General features: G+C 41.0%; 1 non-coding gene across 1 annotated transcript; it reads right to left on the bottom strand.

Moving 5' to 3' along the window:
* Positions 1-427: 427 nt before the first annotated feature.
* Positions 428-8,321, bottom strand: LOC105047107 (uncharacterized). Its single transcript, XR_012142053.1, has 9 exons — positions 8,007-8,321; positions 4,485-4,602; positions 4,280-4,370; positions 3,319-3,444; positions 3,076-3,196; positions 2,899-2,983; positions 1,425-1,538; positions 1,296-1,335; positions 428-851 (listed from the first exon to the last, which is right to left on the bottom strand). It is a non-coding gene; the product is annotated as an uncharacterized protein (transcript).
* Positions 8,322-15,454: the final 7,133 nt, after the last annotated feature.

Raw genomic sequence — 15,454 nt, 5'->3', positions numbered from 1 at the left:
TAAATGGAGGACTATTCTTGAGAAAACGAATGGAGACTTCACATTTCACAGAGGTTTGTTTTTTATTTTTTCTTTATTTTCAGTGTTAATAGACGTCACATTCCCCTATGATCTTTGGATTCTTTTCTTGTTTTGTCCCCGGTTAGTTTGGCTGGTGGATCTAAAATAAGCTCGGGGCCTTACATCTAAATGTCATATAAATAAATTAAATATTTTTGCCGAGCTTTCAGTTTGGTAGTCACTCGCTTTCCACCGATGTGGTTTGTCTTAATTTATTCTTTGAAGTCTTTTTTTTTTTTTTTAATTATCATTAGATATTCCAGAATCTCTACCTGCTTTGCTTTGATTTCTTCCACCAATCACAAATTATACAGCTTTCGATACCAAAACCCATCCAGCGCACAAGTTCAGCTACCCCACAAAGGAGTGAAGACAATGATTCGGCGCACAGCCAAAATTAGATTTAGTAGAGTTGCTAAAAACTAGCATGGTGCTGCAGCCACAATTTCAATTCGTTATTGATACAAAACTCAGGTTTACAAAAAATCGTGTGCATGAAAGGGCAATCCAAGTTACAATTTGTGAAAGGTTTTGCTTTGCCTGAAACTGGGCTACCTTTTCCCATGAGAAGATTTTTTTCAGACAGCAAAAATGGTAATCTTCAGATTTCTTCTCATTCCTTTTCATCCAGTCTCTCTTCTACCTGAACCACCATCTCTGGACAGCCGATATGGGGGTGTTCAAGAATGGGGTGTACCGGTAGATGAAGGGTTGACAGACCGACCAATGCCGGACCACACACTTCGGTGATAACCAGCAGTTCCAGGAGCATGGTACATGAGTTTAAGTAGCTGCCAACATAATCACATGTATATCAGATACAGGTAGCATACAGACTGCCAGAAATGAGCAAGAAGCTGAAAGGGATTTAAAGGGTTGAAGCCCAAATTAGAATGAAGAAATGACTAAAAATAATCCCTTGCAAGGATCTAAATTATTTTGTAGCAGGGATGGTTACTCTTAAAAATGATTAAATGCAACCCACTTCAGATGATTTATATGAGACTCGATCAGAGTTCCAGGTTTAAATGGGCAAAACTGCCAGCAATATGATCCACAGCTAATTGTTGCAGTCAACAATGACAACGATATGGTCTCGGTTATATGAACAAATGATGTCTGAAGGAATCCAATATGGTTTTCACTTGTAAACAGATTTTTACCCATGATGCACTTGGAGAAAATAGAGTATAGAGACTTTGCAGAAGAAAAAAAAGAAAGAAAATGAAACAGACCTGCCAGTACATGAATGCCTGAATTATGCTGCGCTGCCACCTGCATCAGAAAAACTAGAGTTTAAAAACTGCTAAGGTATGTAAAGAGCAAAGAAAAGCAAATAATGGAATTTGGTAAGATTGACTAACGAGAACAGCGATATGATCAAAAGAAAGCCCAGTGAAATCTCAGCATTTGAACTCAGAATGCCAAGTGTGGTAGCGTTAGTCTCCACCCACAAACAAGGTTCCTCCAAGTATTTCCTATTCACATGTCCATTAAGAAGATCATCTTTAGATTCTTGATTCCAAGGAAAGTAGAGCAAGTTGGAAAGCTATTTACATGCAACAGATGCAGCACAAATGCACTACAACATAATAGCATCATGGATATGATACTGCTTAGCAGAATGAGCCTATAGAGATGTTTTAACTTTACTTTTTCTCTTGTGAAATACAGAGATGTTTTAACTTTCTGTCTATATCATTCTGTTATAAGAAACATGGGAATAAGAAAATGACGAAAACGATACAATAAGATAAGAAAATGACGAAAATGATACAGTAAGACAGTCTTACATACACAACATTCTAGACAAACTTTGCCAGGCAATCTACACAGCCAGTGGCATACCTCAGACATCGTGAAAACCTATCCAAAGTTAACCATAAAGAAACATGCTGGAAAAACATTTTTTTTTTCAAAAAAAAAAAAAAACTACAATATACTAAGGGAAGAAATGTGAAAGAAGAAACCTAGTTACGCGACAACAAAAGTTGACTAACTGAAAATCCAATTTTAAATTGAGTGAAACAGTGCGTCATGGCACACTATGGCACATGATTATGACACACATTTCACAGCATAATATTATGAAGTCTATAATGAGTCAGTAAAGTGGAGTGGTCTCATTTCAGAAGGCTCATAATAGACCATTCCTGAGGTAACTACGGGTCTACTTTAGGGTTACATGTTGAAGAACATGCATTGGAAATGATAACTGCTGAACTACAATTTTATGAGCAAGATTGACTTTCATCAACTCTTTTGCAATTTTTTTTCTGAGTTAAGACCCAAGTAAACAAGCTTAAATTGCTTGGATCTTACAATCTCAGCATCATTTTTCGCTCCTTTCTCCGAAGAGATCTACTTCTTCCTTCTTGCTATTACTTCCATATCAATCTAAGCGTGACATGTATCCCAAATCCCACACTGAAAGCTTTTTTTACTTTAGTCAAATTAAAATATTCCAGGCCAGAAATTGCAAGACCATTTATTCATATGTTTGTTTCTACTGCCATCGAATGGATTGCAGAGGCAGCAACACTCGAAATAATTTGTGGAACTTAAAAAGAGGCCTTAAAAATGCAAAGGAAACTGTTTAGCTTTAAGATCTGCATGCCTTTTCCCATATATGTACTAAAAGTATTCAAGCGAAGGGTGAAACCAATCCCATACCAAACTTAGATATTTAAGCTTCACGAACTTCACGTATTTATAGATAAGGTTGGGTAAATCATCACAAACTAAGAATTGAAATTCACAAGAAGATAGATTTAGTCTTCAACAAATTCGTATTTGCTTCAGATAAAGAATCACTGAATCAAGCTTGAGCTGATCTACCTGTACAAAGAGGAGCGTGCCAAGTTACGCCTAAGGAATTTGGCAACATGTTCAAGCGCCCAGCAAAGGACAGGCATCAAAGCAACTGCCAGGGAAATGGGAATTAATAATAATAATAAACTGGTAAAAGATTGACTTTATAAAGTATTATCTGCATAAAGAGTCAATAATGCTTACGGTTGAAATGTAGTTGAGATGTCAGAAACAGGAGGCAGTATATTAAATGGATGAAATCTTTGGTTGCTATCACAGTTTGAAACCATGCTTGAATGGCAGGTAGATTCCATGCCCTTGGTTGCTGAAAAGAAGGAAGAAAAACTGATAAATAAATAGACACAGGGAACTGTGAAAATCCATGACTAAGCCCTCAAACAAATATGAACAAAAAGGGCCACGAAAATTTAATGGTGAGAATTATACCCCATAGAGAATGTACAAAGAATAAAATGAGGAGCATGTGGTGCCCAGCAAGGACAATCGATATGCCTTGTTTGAAAGAAGCCTTGGCACAATTGGAAGGATCCCAAGCACAGCAACAACTAAAACCTTCCAGGCACAAAGTGTAAACATAATCTTAATATAATTCATGCAGCAACCATCTTCAACAAAAGGAAGAGGAACTGAAGAAAGAAAATTGCGAGCTGCAGAATGTAGACTTTGCACAACGTGGCAGAGCATATACTTACTGAGGCACTTTTATAAAATGAATCCCCCCTTAGCTTTTCCAAACTTCAATCGTATTACAATGGCTTTTATTCTCACTAGGCATTTTTTTCAATGTATTTATCAGGTTACACCCCATCCCATTAAAAAAAAAACAGACAAAAATGTGGGGTTGGGGTTCTAAGAAAGTTGAGCTTATTTAATAAGAAAGTGTGCATATGAATAGCAATGGCACGAGTGCAATATAATTTTGCATAAGCCATGCACTAGTTTTACCAAATTTGCTTTATTCAGTTTGGTGAACCTTGGTCAGATTGCAAGACTTCTTATAGTTCGTGAAGGCTGATCTTTTTCAGAGTTAGGTGGCTTGTGGTTCCACTTAAAGAGTTATGAAATATACTATATTGGTGGTTTTTTGGAACGAATATTGTCCTTTTCAAGTAAAATTTCTTTTATGTTCTAGTACATCTCCATCTTAAACTACAATAAGGTATTAATCTATCATTGTTCAACTGTATCAGTACAATTCTATTTTTCTCTTATTTAAATTAAGCATTTAAAATGCTTGCCTCCTCATATTTGCTATATCTCCATGAGTTCATGATTATAAAGAACCCCATGTAATTCATGCATGAGAGACTGAAACAGTGGAAGGAATGCTACTAAATTCAGGTGTGCGACATTAAGCATTTATCAAAAAATAGCTGCTTCTCTGTACCCAAGCATTGATAGAAAATGTATGGACCGTCGATCCAGCTGCAAGGAATTTGCATTCCTCCCTGGTGGTGCAGATGTTGTTGTACCAGATCCTGCACCACAGATTTAGTTCACAAGCCACACTAAGAAAATAACGGATTAACTTTTTCCTGATGGAATATGTGGTGAGATGACAGCAATAAAAGCTTCAGTAAGCTTCTCTCCACCTGAGCTATGAGGCCTTGCATTTTCTGTAGCTGAAGATGATGAAGATCTCACTGATGGTCTAGCTGACTGAGAGGTGGCACTAGTTGAGGACATTGCCTCGACCACAAAATCAGGGTCCTACATTATGATAGTAACTGTCAGAACTAGAAACAGCAAACTAAATGACAATCCAAACTGGGAATTTATATTTTCTGGGAATAACTGAGCCAACATCAGCATTATATTGGAGAAACTCGGCATGGCACATAATCAAGACCAAAATAGCAGATGACATCACTTTTTTCCTCAGCTTACAGTCTTCATGAAACAAATATAACCATTTGGAAAATGTTACATTAAAACACATGCAAAGCAATCAGCCCTTCGAGAAATCTAAAGAAGAAAATGTTTGGAATTTCAGTTAAGAACCTACTCTCTTTTGATTAGAAACCAAAAATTTTATTTTCTTGCAACATAGGATGCAATAACAACCCTTCAAAGCAACAAATAACAACCTTGGAAACTAGCATACATGCATGCAAACATATAGTACAATAAAAAATCATCCTTGAATTTTAACCACATCACCAGGTAACCTAATCCCAAAGTCCTAAGCCCTATCTAAAAATATAGTCCCTAAAGCCTTTAGCTTTGCTAGTTCTCTATTTATCCGAACTTCTTGACACACCTCTTCTTTGAAACTCCATGCTTCTCTCTTATACAGTCTTAAGCTTTTCTTTGACGACCAATGATCCTTAGTTCCAACTCTGAAGGTGTATGTTTGTCTTTCCTAAGCTTTCAACAAATCAGCCTTCACTGACAACTCTACACATTAGGCCACCATCCTCAGTTCAAGCCCAAGCTTGAGTAAGCACCAACTTCAAAAGTCTGATTTGTTTTTCACATCAAAAGAAATCCACCAGCAACTGTAGTGGAAAAGGCTAGTTGATGGTAGAAATTTTGTTTGCCACAACAAAAGAGCCGTTTCCCATGGTATAAATTAAAATACCATCCAAATCAACAAAATGAGTGCACCCTCGTCACCTTCAATAAATAAAGGAAATGAAGCTTCTGGAAAATTCGACAGCTGCATCTTACCTTGACAATTACCATAGCGCATGGAATGGTAACACCAGAACCTCCAAATTTAGCCATCCGTCTGTTACAATTAATACAAACAAAAAGCTAGGGAACTACAGGAAAACTTATAGGTTTTATGAAAATCCACCAATGACAAAGAGAGTTTATCTTCCAATCAAAGAAATTTTGGCCTTGGCTTTTGCAATTCCAGGCTGGGTAGATGGGCTTACCGCTGTGGCAAAAGGATCACCTATTGGGTTAAGATGCAGCCACAAGGCAAGGATATATAAGGCTTTTGAGAAGCTGATTCGAACTGGTTGAAGGATCCCTCCCACTCCCCAAAAAAATTTAACAAGAGATATTTTCCTTTTAATCAGGCATATATTACAAAGTTAAGAAAAAAAGCCAAGTTAAAATTGAGGAATGGACAATGGAACAAGGTTCCAATACATCAAGATTTTCCTCCCAAACAAATAACACTTAAAAGGATGAAAAGGAATCAAATTACATGGCCTCATACCCCTAGTGGTATATCACCACTGAAATCAATTAGGACTCATTTGGTTCACGGGAAGTGAAGGGGGGAAAGGCAATTGTTGGGAAGTGGAGAGGAGTCCTTTTGTTTGATTGGAGTTTTAAGAGGAAAGAGAATGAAAAAAGCTCGTCCTATGAAAGACACTTCCCACATTTCATTGGAAGTGAAAATCTATGGAAGAGGTGGGTTTTAAGACTTCCCATAGGATGAAATTGATGGTCCTTTTTTCTTTTCAAAAATAACCTTTCAAGATATATAGCTGACATTCTACAAAATATCAATGGATGGTTACGATGAAATACTAAATAGTGATATATACTAAGATTCCATTTTCTCCTCCTTGCAAAGTTAATAATATTATATAATATTATGCTAATATTTATATTAATATAATATAGATTTATTTTATATATATTATAATATTTATAATATATTAATATTATTTTGATATTTATATTGATGTACTATTATATTTTAAATTTATTATATTAAAATATTAATATTATATTAATATAATATTAATACATATATATTAGTTTTATATTAATATAACAATTATTATGATCTATTATTATATTATAATATAATATTACTATATTTATATTAATATGATATTATATTATTATTTATACAAAGTTTGGGAGCAAAAAGATATGATCTTATATTTCTTGAGGATATAATAGTTATTTTACATAATTTTTCTAAAAAAATGGATACTCAACCAAACATAAGCTATTCTGAAATAAACTACTTTCCCATGATCAATCAAACATGCCAAAATCATATTATCAGAAGTAACTTATCAGAAAGTTGATTTCTGGGAAGAAAATTCTTCCCATGAATCAAACAAGTCCTTAGTTTGCATGTCTATCAACAACTCCAGGAGATTGCCAAACAATATGAAAACATCTTGGATCTCCCAACCGGTCCAAGGTTTGATCTTTTCTCAAGAAGCTTCTGCATGACTGGCTTTCTATATATGCTCTTCTTCAGCAAAGGGGCCTGTCTTAACAGCAGCACATCCTTAAAAATTTCACATATATTGTTCCATTGCACAGATATTCTGCATATTTGGGCACTGATTTTGCAAGAATTGCAGCTTAAGCAGTCCATCAATCATAAACCCATTGCGCGAACTCTACAAGGCAATTATATGGGTCAAGAATTGGTAATGAAATAGTCAGTTTCTGTACTGGTTTGTTCTTTTTTTTCAAAATATTTGGGAAAATAGAAAATCTGGTAGTTTTAGAGACCACAGGACTTCAACTGAAGCTTTATTTGATCAGTCACCGATCGAAGGGAAGGAATTTATCTATAAGAATGCTAAACAAGCAGAATTCATTGAAGAGGATCTTCACTTTGTTACATGCTGGGGTGCTGGGGACTAGATCGGGTGGTTGCTTGGGATCTGCTTGAGGCCAAAGCAGTAGCTTGTGATCTGCTGGTGGCCCAAGCAGTAGCTTGCTTAAAGGGGCTAGAAATTGCTAGAGCAAACAAGAGAGTTCCCTTACGATCGCGGGATCCCAGGAATTGGTTGCAATGTTTCATTAAACTAGATTGGCACCCAGATACATCACTTTTGTAACTGAACAAACCAGAATCTTGTTGACTCTGAACACCAAGATATAACATATGGTAATAAACAACTACAAAACACCAAGAAAGGGACCTAATCTCTTCTCTTGCTTCTGTTATCAAACAAATTCCAGTAGTAAAAACTCATAGAATCAAGAGAACACAAGAATCAAAACAGAAATAATGACAATAATAACAATAATAATAATAGTAACAAATTCCGTATCAGAGTAACGAGACGCATGCATTGAAACCCACAAGAAAAAAAAAAAGCGTTATTTTTTTTTTTAAGACCAGAAAAAGGAACCTAAAGAGGGGAAATTAAAAGAACGGGGACGAGAAGAAAAGTTACAATGAAGCGCTGGTAAAACTTGCGCTTGAAGTGGTCGACGACGTCGGATCGAGAGGCCATGTGGGAAGGGATGAGGATATTCGACCAGTACTCCGCCCATCGGGAATCGCTCTCGTAGTCGTACGCCGCCGCCGCAATCTTCTTTATCCTCTGCGGATCGTCATCGCCATCTCCCATCACGCTCTTCTCTCTACCTCTATATCTCTCTTCGGAATGATGCGATTAACAGGTCGTAGCCGGAGGAAAATAGAAAGATCCTCGAGCAGCAGCGGCAGCCACGACCGCTCCCTCGGCTCTCCGTTGGAAATCTCCCAAGAAAGGAGCGGATCGGCCCGGTTCGATAGACTTGGACGCAAGGTCAGTACACCGGTTCGAGTCCTGGTCCGTATGACCGTACTGCACAAGTGCAGCTAGTAGGAATACCGCACTTGCTCGGACTTATGCTTCGCACCTTCAATGCGGTCTAGTTATATATATATATATATATATATATATAATTATTATTATTTTATTTATCATGAGCGTCTCGGATCGAAACTACGTCACAAAATATTTCAGACTCTCTGATCCGCAATATGGCCACTGAGCTAAACGTCCGACTTATGCATAAACTACCTCAGCCGACCTATTCTTTCATCGTGTACGACAGCTGTCCATCCCGAATAGATAAGAATATGGGTAACAGTCTCCTTTGATCTTGCAGAAGAGATTAAGGGCTGAATTATCTCACCAAATACGGTAATTTAAATGATCCAACAATCTCGGATTGTGTGATCTCACAGCTAACAACCCAGTTATCCAACACCTTTCTATATGAACAAATCAGAGCCTCGAGACCTAGATGAGTCAAATCAAATCCTCTCAGAGAACTAGTTGCTGCTCTTTTATTCTCCGCTTTTCTAATTTGAGCGTCGAAGATTCTCGTCGGAGTCAAAACTTTCGATTTGGGACTTGATTTACAGGTCACTCCAGCACCGACATCCCTGCACAAGGACTAGGCATCCATCTTTCGACCTCAATCGTCCGTCTTCTGGCCTTGACCGATTTAAGCAGCAACAGATAGAGGAATAGCTGTATTCGCATTCATGGCTCCAAGACGGATATCTTTCCAGCTTTCCAATGCCACCGCCTCTCGACAGACGGTCAACCAAACTGACAATCAAGTTCAACCAGTGGCACCAGAGATCCCTCCACCAGTTCAACCGGTCCTCCCAGTGCCAGTCACAGCTGACTAATTCGATCAGTTTATCCAGTAAATTCAACATCTAACAACTGCAATCCAAGCGGTCCAGACCTTTCTCATGTCCTTCCAAGCGATGCCACAGCCTCCTCAAGCTGTCCTGTACCTCCTACAGTGATGCATCACACAGTTCCTTCGACGGTGCCATCTGTGCCTTCTGTAGTGGTAGCTCCACAGAACCCTACTTCGATTGCGGCTCCACAACCACCATCTCAACTAGAGCCATAGGCGTCTCCTCGAAGTTCAGAGAGGAGGTTGACTCATCAGAGTCATCCTATGGCCTAGCAGCCGGCCCGACGGTGATCTCCAAGCCTCCAATCGGCCATGATTCAACCCTCGACATTGATCTCTTTTGCTCTCCGAGGCTGGCACCGTCCGTGAAGTTGACTTCGAAAGGCGATTCTAGGAGCTTGACCAGTAGTTGGGTTAAAAAATAAAAAAAAAACCCTCAACAATAATGACTCTCGACCTGCCCTACGAAGGGTATAACGCCAACCCCCTTTGTTTCGAAGATTATGCAGGAACCGCTCCCCTGCACTTCAAGCTACCCCAGCTGGAGGTTTACGACGGGACCACCGACCTCATCGATCATGTGGAGACCTTCAAGACAGCAATGCTCCTTCAAAGGCATCGGATGCGATCCTCTGTCGAGCGTTTCCTCCAACACTTAGGGGGTCGCTGGTAGTGAAACTCGAATTTGAGGTCGGCATCTATCCATTCGTTTGAAGACCTATGCCGGTCTTTCGTCGGCTATTTCATCAGCAGTTGATGATAATAGAAGCAGTTCGACTACCTCTACACCATTAAGCAAAAGGAGACGAGTCAATCTGCTCTTTCATTAATAGATTCAACATGGTGACTCTGAAGGTCAAAAACTTAGACCAGTCAATCCGATGGCTGCAATGACGAGCGATCTATGAAGAACGACTTGAAAAAGTCATTAATAAAGACTTATCCTTGGGATCTCCTGGATATGCTTGTCCATGCGGAGAAGTATGTCCGCATAGAAGAGGCCTTTCCGAGATCCTCATGCGATTAAATCGATGGGACCAGCAAGGAGCACCATCCAGGTGAGTTGAGAAAAAGCTGCCTGCACTCTCGATCTCCACCTCTGAGATAGAATAATGGGGATTGAGGTCGTCGATCTCAAAGTCTCTCGAGAAGGGCTCGGCGACTATCACCGCCTGGCAATACGACAGCTACACGCCCCTGACTGTCCCTCAGAGTGAGATATTTTTGTAAGTGAAGCCTAAGTTACCTGCACCTCAGTTAATGAGAAGAGGCTGGAGCATCGTCGAGATCCGATAAAATACTGCTTTTATCATCGCGACCATGGCCACAATACTAAAGACTACCACCAGCTTCACGATAGATCAAGAGGTCGTTAGGCAAGGATGGCTGAATCATTTTGTTCGGAGAGCAGCCCCCAATGTCGAGCTCTGAGAGTTCAGCAGCCACCCCTATGCCTCACAGCCTCTACTTCTGTCTCAGCCGTAGCAAGCGCCAGGCGGCAAGAGCGACAATAGGTCAAAAAAAGGTGGTGGAAGAAGAGCGATCTATCCATGGAGAAATCCACATAATTACTAAGGGTCATCTGGGGTTCCCGATAGGCCTGGTTTGGCCTAATTGACAGATGTCCCCGATCAGCCGAGGAGAAGAATCCGAGCCGGGTGGTGAAACTCGCCTCACGTCTATATGAGGTAACCAAATGTGGCTAATTTATCTTTTGTAGAAAAATACGGACTGCTGCAAATATGCTCGGCATCAATGCTGAAGTGATATCTCATCACCTAAAGCAGATCCAATTTATCGAACAAAAAAGCGGAAGAGGCAGAGTTTTGCCTCGGAATGTCAAGAGGCTATAGCTGAGGAAGCCTTCATAGGCTAAAGCAACTCGACGGGATTTCAATTTAAATTCAGCAAATCTCTGCATATATTACAATAATGTAATAAATTTTTTATGGAAATAAAATTTGCAGGCCATCAATTTATGATGGGCCATGAGTCTCCCAAGAGTTGTCTCCTCCTCTTACTTGAGATCTTGAACCATAATGACGGTCCATTAGCATGAGGGCTAACTTATCAGACCCTCGAGAAGATCTCGATGACTCTGAGAGGGGCTAACTTATAAACTCCAACAGAGTCTGAGTCATTCGAAAAGCGAGGGAGATCTTAGAGAACCTCTGGAGGGATAACTAATCAGACCCTCAGAAGACCGTCGAGAATGCATACCATGAGCACAAACTCACCGTCAGCACACAATGCCTCTTGCATGAAGACGAGCAGTGCTAAATACCATGGGCACAAGATCATTGGGGCACATAATGTCACTCATGAGGGATAACTAATCCGACCCTCAAAAGGCCATCGAGAATACATGCCCAGGCACAAACTCGTCGCCGACACACAATGCCTCTCGCACAAAGACGAGCAGTGCTAGATGCCACAGGCACAAGATCTCCACAGACAACTACGCCACTCATGAGGATAACTAATCAAACCTCAGAAGGCATCGAGAGTGCATGCCACACGCACAAGCTCCCATCGACACCAATGCCCCTCGCTGAAGATGAGCTATACTAGATGCCGTAGGCACAAGATTGCCATAGGCACACAATGTACTGATAGGGATAACTAATTAGACCCTCAAAAGTCACCGAGAGTGCATGCTACAGGCACAAGCTCGCCACCGCACACAATGCCTCTCGCACGAAGACAAGCAGTGCTAGATGCCGCAGGCATAAGATCATCGTAGGCATACAATACTACTCATGAGGGATAACTAATCAGACCTTCGAAGACCATCGATAGTGCATGCACAGATACAAGCTCACCGCCAGCACACAATGCTTCTCATACGAAGACGAACAGTGCTAGATACCGCAGGCACAAGATCGCCACAGGCACACAATGCCACTAATGAGGGATAACTAATCAGACCCTCAAAAGATCATTGAAAGTACATGCCACAGGCACAAACTCACCGCTGGCACCCAATGCCTCTCGCATGAAGACGAGTAGTGCTAGATGTTGCAGGCACAAGATCCGTAGCACAAGATCACCAGACACACAATGCCACTCATGAGGGATAAATAATCAGATCCTCAGAAGGCCACCGAGTATGCATGCCATAGGCACAAGCTCACCGTCGACACATAATTTCTTTTGCACGAAGACGAGCAGTGCTAGATGCCACAGGCACAAGATCGCCGCAAACACATAATGCCAGTCATGAGGGATAACTAATCAGACCCTCAGAAGGCCGTTGAGAGTGCATACCACAGGCACAAGCTCACCGCCGGCATACAATGCCTCTCGCGTGAAGACGACAGTGCTAGATGCTACAGGCACAAGATCGCCGTAGGCGTACAACGGTACTCGTGAGAGATAACTAATCAAACCTCAGAATACCATCGAGAGTGCATGTCACATGCACAAGCTCCCCACTGACACACAATGCCTCTCGCACGAAGATGAGTAGTACTAGATGTCATAGGTACAAGATTATCATAGTACACAACGTCACTTGTGAGGGCTAACTTATCAGACCCTCATGAAGAGCTCGATGACTTAAGATAGAGCTAACTTACAAGACCCTGCAGAGCTCTAGTCGCTCGAGAAGATGAGCAATGCTAGATACCGCAGGTACAAGATCATCGCAGACACACAATACCACTCGTAAGAGAATTGATCGAGTGCTAGAGGAATAATAAAAAAGACAAACAACATCTGGCCAGAGGTATTATCTCAACAGCATTCCTTCTGCCTGAAGCATTGTCTCAGACTCAGGAATAAGGGGGTAGTGTTGAGATAGTTATGATTCTTCACTAATGCTAAAGCTGAGCGACCTAGATCTCTACTCATGCTGAGCTGAATAGTAAGCATCTCCTCAGTCGATCTAAGCATTTGTCTGTACTGTTCTCTACGGCTGAGCAAAGTGCACACAAAATTCACAGACAAACACGGATTCAAATTTGAAGATGAAAATCAAGCATCTCATTTTATTAAAGTCTTTACAAAGAAAAAGCTTTTACAAAAAAAAAATTGATACATGCTTCATAAAGAAACGATAATTGCTCCAGATAGTGTCTTGCGAATAAGAGAAGAAAATGAGGAAGAAAAAAGAAAGAAGAGGAAGATGGAGAGAAAAATAAAAAAAGAGGATAAGGAAGGATGTCTTGCTGCAATCGACGGAACATCAGATTGGCCAAATGAGTTGGTTCGATCTTCGTCCACCAAGGACCTACTCCTCACCGTCCGAGAGAGTGATCATATCATCCATCGAGACTCCACCTCTCATCGTGCTGCCAGTTTGTATGTCGTGAAGTTCTAGATATGTATTCTCTGCAAATGGATCTTACAATCATCGAAGTCCTGGATAAAGGTGGCGGCAGTGACGTCGAGCATCTCCTCCTAAATGCCACAGAATTTTGGAACTCTACAATGCAGTGCTCCTGGATTGCAGGCGGGATGCGCTCGGGCAGAGGGGGAGGCATGGTCACAAGAGGAAAAGGAGAAGAGCCCCACGGGAAGAAGATGCGCCAGCCTGCCTAGCTCTCTCCCTTTCGCAAAGGTATTCCGCTTTCTTACTCGTTGCTTGATTTGCTTCAAGGATGGTAGGTTCGAAGGCGAAGACATGACAGCAGACGAAGAAAAGATTTCTTGCCACAGGAGGAGTGGAGATCTTTCTGCTCTTTGGTTTTCTATTTATAGGCACTAGCAACCATATCAATCACCAATCGATGCTTTCCAAGAGTTAATGGCTAAGCAGTTAATGATGTACTTTCTCCAGAGTGGGAATCCCTGCGATGCTTCAAAAATGGAATGGACCCACATGGTGCATTTTCTCAGGCCTCATGCCTGTCCCAGGTGACCTTATCGGATGAAGTTATCAACCGTCATTCTCCATAATCTTCTACATTTAAGGAAGTAAAATGAGGTTATTGTTCAAAATTGAATTACCTCAGATCGGCATAATAAGTCCACTAGCCGAGGTATGGTAAAAAAGATTTTTTTCATTTTATTCTTTCAAATTTTCTTACAAATGATCCCAAAGGGACCCAAAAAAAATACAGAAATTATGAGATGTGGATCTGGCCTAGATCTGAGGTGCCGACCGCTGAGACATCCACCATGGTAGGATCTTAAATTTCATCCAAAAATTCAAGTCCAATCTGAATATTTGGCGGCAACTCAAGCTCAAATAGACTGCCTTCCAGCATCATAGGCGTCGATGGAGTATTCAGTCCTTTCTTCCTCATATTTCTCTAAGGCCCGAAAGTCCTCCATGGCCTTAGAAGCGACCTGGTTGTTCGCTTCTCCTCAGCCTCTAGGTGAGTCTTCAACTCCTTTATTTTCTCTAGTAGTCAAGAATTCTCCTCAACGGCTTTTTTCAATGCTGCCTTAGCATCTTCAGCTCTCCTCTCGGCGGCGTTGGCTCTCATGGAGACTTCACCAATTTTCTTCTTGGCCTTTTCTCTTGCTCTTTTGAGCCTCTTGGCTTTGAGCCTAGACTTCTTCGCCTCTTTGGCCAGCTCACAGGAACTTTCAATATTCCCGTTCAGGTAATGGGCGAGCTGGTAAGCAAAGAAAAATTCATAAGTGAACAATAAACATACAGTAGGGGTGAAGTGAGAAAGTCCCAATATACCCAGATGAGGCAATCCACGGCTCCTTTACTCATCTCCCTCCGAGCAACGTCCAGTAGCTTGTTTGCATCGGCAGGGAGGAGCAGTCCGGAGAGTAGCTCGCTCGCCAGTATGGGATCCCTTAGTGCTGAGGCCTCAAGCTTCAGCCCAGATGATGCAGTTTTAGATGTGCTGGCAACCTCGATCGAGCCTCATCCGAGGAAGATTCGGCTATGGTGAAGCTGGTCGGGTCGGGAGCTAGGAGGAGCGGGTAAGCTCAGAATCACCTTCTCCATACTGCTTGCATGAACAATAACTGAACATCAGAAATGTAGCAATCCTCTCACCCACACAATCATGACCCTCCAAAGGATTCAGACTTCTGATCTCTAGGATTGATTGTGGGTCTCGACTTTAAAGGTTCACCTGGTAGCAGCTCGCACTTCCTATAGATTTTTTTCTCTCTCTTTGTGGCTCAAGCTTTCCCAGCTTCAGCTCTGCAATCATCATGGAGATCCAATTGCAAGATGAACAAAGCCAGAAGAATTAAGGATAGGACAGCTTGCTCGCATACCTTGGAG

The sequence above is a fragment of the Elaeis guineensis genome, chromosome 6, assembly GCF_000442705.2.
Source record: "Elaeis guineensis isolate ETL-2024a chromosome 6, EG11, whole genome shotgun sequence".
Lineage (NCBI taxonomy): Eukaryota > Viridiplantae > Streptophyta > Magnoliopsida > Arecales > Arecaceae > Elaeis > Elaeis guineensis.
This window is presented reverse-complemented; position numbering and strand designations above follow the sequence as displayed.